Source organism: Lonchura striata, chromosome 1A (genome assembly GCF_050655825.1).
Source record: "Lonchura striata isolate lonStrDom1 chromosome 1A, ASM5065582v1, whole genome shotgun sequence".
Taxonomy (NCBI): domain Eukaryota; kingdom Metazoa; phylum Chordata; class Aves; order Passeriformes; family Estrildidae; genus Lonchura; species Lonchura striata.
Window position 1 is genome coordinate 42065834 of NC_140741.1, and position 5701 is coordinate 42071534.

Below are 5701 nucleotides of genomic sequence, written 5' to 3' on the forward strand. Positions count from 1 at the left end.
TCCTTCCCCCCCTCCTTATTACTCTGTTTTTTTGTTGGACTGAGGGTTTTTGAAGGTGTTTGACATTTTAGAAACAGAAGCTTCCTACAGGAGTTTCTGTAGGAAAGCAAAGAAAGCACTCAGAATCTGTACACGCTCCTCAGATCTCCTTCTCCAGTGGGGACTAATAGCATTTTACTTGACAACATTTGCCTCCATCAGCTGGAAAGAATTCTGCTTATTTTGCCACATTTGGAAGCCCCCCAGCATAGAATAATACCATTTGCACAGATAATTGGCATCCCAGAATGCTAGGTCCCTCAGACTGCTTGAATGGTACAGAATCAGTGTAAGTATGCTCAGCAAGAAACTCTTTAGGTAGTCAATTATATAGAAACAAAGACAACAGTGACAACATTGAAACTGACCTCTAAGCTCCCACATACCATAATTTTGTATCACCATGCTGATCTTAAAACCAAAATATAGTTCAAGAACTGGGAACACCAGTCAAATTCCCCACTAAAACAGCAGGCATAAGAAGTTATTTCAAATTCACTGCATCTACTTAAGACTATAAACATACTTAAGAGAAATAAAAGGGAGAAGAAGATACCAGGAATCAGAATGTGTTTCCTTCAGAGGTGGGAGTAACGATAATACATGTAACCTGAAGAGATTTCCCTTGCCCAGATTAATTTATAGCTGAAGGCTGTTACAGAAAGAGATGATCAGTCAGATGCCAGACTTTCCTGCTCAGAGATCTGTGCCATCAGGAACCAGGCTTGACATTGAAGCATTTTTATTTATTCTGTGCAAAGAAGAATCAGCTTGAAATAATTATTCATGGAGGACAGCTATATATTAGATGCATATAAATGGAAAATTAGATCTCTATGTTCACAAAGTGAGTATTCAGAAAGTAGAACTGACCCCTCACTTGTCTTAACAGATGCGAAATGATCGAACAACTCCATCCTTCTTTAGTGACAAATACCTGGGACTATCTTTGAACCAAACAGAATTTGCAGTTTGTAGACTCTAGTAATCTTGGAAAGAGGCTAATGAGCCACATTTCATTAGCCTGGGTTACATTAATTTCCTTTTTCTGCATCCTTTTGCTTCTTCATACAGAAGAGGAAAATTACATGCATGTGGTTAGTAAATTATCAAAAAATACATTAATAGTCTCCTTTCCTCAGGTATCTTCTCAGTAACTCCACTGTAAATTAGAGTTCCATTGGTCTACAGCTACATGTCTTAAAAGCTTGAGGAAGCACTTTCACTTTGCTTTGACCAAGATCAGTATTTATACACAGATGTGCTGGTTTTGGCTGGGATAGTTAATTTCTTCACAGTAGCTGGCATGGGGCTGTTTTAGATTAGTGCTGGAAACACTGTTGATAACACAGAGATAGTTCAGCTGTTGCTGAGCAGAGGTCACACAGAGTCAAGGCCTTTTCTACTTCTCCTACTTTCCCCACCAGTGAGAAGGCTGGGGGTGCACAAGGAATTGTGAGGGGACACAGCCAGGACAGCTGACCCCAGCTGACCACAGGGATACTCCAGACCATGTGGTGTTGTGCTCAGCATACAGAGCTGGGGGAAGGAGAAGGAAGAGGGGGATGTTTGGAGTGATGGTGTTTGCCCGCTCCTGTCACTGTTACCTGTGATGGAACTCTGCTTTCCTGGGGATGACTGAACACATGCCTGCCCATGGGAAGTGGTCAATGTTTTGTTTTGCTTGCATGTGCAGCTTTAAAGACCTGTTAAACTGTCTTTATCCCAACCCGTAAGTTTCCTGACTCTTACTCTTCGAATTCTCTCCCCCACTGCACAGAGGGAGAATGCTTAAAGGCCTGCATGGTACTTACTTGCCAGCTGGGGTTAAACCATGACAGGAAACAGTGTAACCAAAGACTACACTTTTCCAGGTGGCCTAGATCCTGAAAACACAGTCCTGCTCAAATAGTCCTCCATCTGCCAAGATACGCCATACCTTTTTAGAAAATAATTAAAATTCTGGAACTACTTTTCAGAATATTGTTACTGAACAATGTTTTTTCTTATGGTAATTTTCTTTGAGCATATGGAACAAAGAGTGATTAGATAAGGTTACAATTTTGTCTTTTACAAAACCCCATATGGGACCAGCAATCTCTTGTAATCATTTTTAATAATAACCATTATGAGCTATGGAATATGCTTTTGCCCTTCATCTTCCATGTTTAACTTCTTAAAAGTACACCTAAAACTTCCTGTGCCCATTAAACTGTCTGCTCTTAAAATCTACCATTAGCAGACAGAGGAAGTTCATTCTGATGACTTTTATCTGTCTCACATAATAAAAGGGGCAAGATTAGGATTGAATACATTGGTGTGATTCAGTGGTCATTTGTTTTTATTAATTTTTACCAACACACTTAAATAGAGGCTGTAATAAGATCCTGCACTACTAAGACTCTAGGTTCTGAAACTAATTTGTTTTTTTCACTGCATTTTCTTTCACTCTTTCAATCTAATGGTACAGTTTAAGCCTTGTTCACAGACATATCACAATCTTTTGGCATAATGTCTTATGACTTTAGCAAAGTCATGTAAACATCACTTGCTGTTGGATAATAGTACTTTCCAACAAGGATGCAGTTTTCCATTGCTGTTGTACCATTTACTCAATTCTAGACAAGATGTTAGAATAATTTCCATAGACCACTGATTTGTAATTAACTTAGGAAGCAATTTTTGAAGTTTAGTTAGTGGCTAAATCCTGTTAATTCTTGTTAAAACATAGGTTCTTTAGATGTCAACCTAAGCTCAAGATGATTGTGGTCTTAGACAAGTCTTCCAAGTCTTTTAACAGTTTCTCCTCTTTTTAAAACTTTGACAGCACAAAAGAAAACCATCTGAACTTCTATGGTTTCACTGATTTTACTGCACAGTTTTAGCTAGTTTGAAGTTACAACCTTTCAAACTGAGACTGCTCTGACATAAATTGGGTCATATTTCAGGTTAAGAAGACCTCTGAAAGCTCAAGCTGTGTTTCCAGCACACCAAAATCTTAACATTGAGATAGAAGTATGCATTTTCAAAATGCCATATTTCACTGACTGGTCCACTAGCCAAAACCAGCATTAGTTTTTATCTTTTCTATCTTATTCCTGAGTTAGCACAGGCTAAATTTACTATAAGTATAGCACTTGCTGTTGCCTTTGGAGAAATTAAATGTAAATGCCTTTTTATTTCCCTACAGTTTCTGATTTTGAATTAATTATACCCAAACTCCCTAGGAGGGAGAAGCGCCAAATAAAGGCATGTCACAGGAAAAAAACCCCAAACAGATATAGTTAAAGAACCCTGGATAAAAAGTACACAATAGACAGTTTCATGCCAAATCAATCCTATTAACAAAGTAAAATCCATCAGCAAAACATAGGAAACTGTCAGAGGAAAAAAGTAAAGAATTTAGGATGAAAGGTGTGAAGTTTACAAGACCTGCCTAATCACTACAGTGAACCAATTGAACAAATTCTAGAAAGTACTGTCTCGCATGGCTACTTGAAAATGTGCTATTCATAATATAAAAAAAAAAATGTTAAGTGCACAAATTATAAAATCAGTTTTTGAGATTTTACAATCTATGCTCCAAAACATCAAATATCTAAACCCATACTAGATTAAAACTCCAGTCATATTCTTAATTATTGACTTTTAATAGCAAGAATTTTAAATTTTGAAATGTCATTTATTTATTACTACCTCCTTTGTCAGAATCAATATTTTATATGGTATAATTCAACCTGCTACTAAGTAGAAGAATTTTTATCTCCAATATGTAGATTTAAATTCATGAAAAAAGAGATCAATCAACTGTATATTTGTTCTTTTTCTTATACCACCTATAATTAATAGCAAAGTTAGGAAGGTAAGAGATGAATTACTGTACACTTTATAAATGAACTATTTATACTTCATTTTCCCCCATTTCTCTCTCCTTTTCCTTTCTGAAACCAGACAATCAATCAGCACATAAAGGAACTCATTTACATGGAACACTATCACACTTGTCCTTGTGGGGCCACCATTTCACGAACATCCCAGGATGTATGGCTGTTGAAGACTGATGCATATATAGATTTAACAAATAACAGTTCTTATGCAGAGAGCAATCACAGAGAAAAATAGCTAATCAGAACACATTACAACATTAAATTTTCACTTTTTATAAATGGAGTAAAGATGTTTTTAAATATATTTACAGTTAGAAAAAAGGACTTAGGATTACTACAAGTCAAAATTATTTAGAAATTATGAAAGTGAAGTTCATTTAAATTATATTATGAACAGATTCAAATGCAGTATTTTGCTTAGAATTTGTCTACTCTGCTGTCAGTATTGTCATATTCTTTTAATCATCAAACAGGCAAAAACTTAACTTTGCTTAATGATAAAACAAGCATCATTGCAATAAAACAATGGCAACCTAATGTTCAGTTAAAACCACCATAGCTTTTAAGATCCTAGCTGACTTCTGTAGCACATGTAGTAGAAATTGCTCTTCAGTGTCTTGTTCCATAACGAACAGTGAGACTTTCTGCATTATTTTTGATAACCATACTTGTACCACATTTTTGAGATTATTCTCTAGAGACAGTTGAATCATACTAAAATCTACTCCATCCTTCCTTTCAAATCAAATAGCTACTTAATTCTGAAGTAGAGTCCTTTTGTTGGCAATGCTGGGTGGTTTATTCACATGAACTTAAATAAAAATACATTTCCCATTTAGTGAATTACTGGTAATAGATTACTATTTCTTTGCAAGACATTCTGAATTGTGTTAGCATTCATTATGTTTAAAAATTAGAAACACTTTTCATAAAACTTCTTGCAATGAGATTTACTATATTTAAACTGTTTGCTTTAAACAGTTTCAACTCTTTTGTAATCCATTACATCAGTATATTCTGCAAATAGTCCCACCTAAAAATAAAATATAAAAAAATAAAGTTGAGAAGCATATATTTTTTTCTTTTAAAAGCTAGCATGTGTTATTCTGAACACTAGCCCGGCCCCAAAAACATTTAAGAACCTTAAAAAGCATGTTTTACAGATACTAAATTTGGCCAGATAACAGCAAGGAACAGACATCCTATTTTTAGTAAGATAAAGCAGAATACATAATAAACAGGTCAGTAGTTATCCATCTGAAACAGCCTATAATTAACATTTGATGTCTAAAAAGTTTAAACAGCAACACCAAGGAATGAGGTATGTATGTTCTCAGATATCACATCAGACTCCCATTTTATGCAACTAACTGTAGTTCACAACTAGCATCTTACAAAATAGAACAGTACCATTGTGCCTGTAGAAGTACTGCATTAAAAACAGAAAATTACATTACTACAAGAAACCACCAAACATCACAATTGTCAGGGGCTACAAAAATCCATTATTTTAAGCTGTCAAGAAGACATATCATATGTGGGTAATAACTTGGGGCTGGATTCACTACCAAGAAGGTCCATCCAACTTTCACATAGGCTTAAAAATATATTTACTTTGAATGAAAAAGAAAAGGCTCATGGGAATGTAAGTGCCTTACCTCACTAAAAGGAGCTAAATGGACTTTTGTACTGAACCAGAATATATAATTTAAAATCTATACATGATTTGTATGTATGTATCAAAACACTTATTGGTTGTAAACAAAAATGCAAAA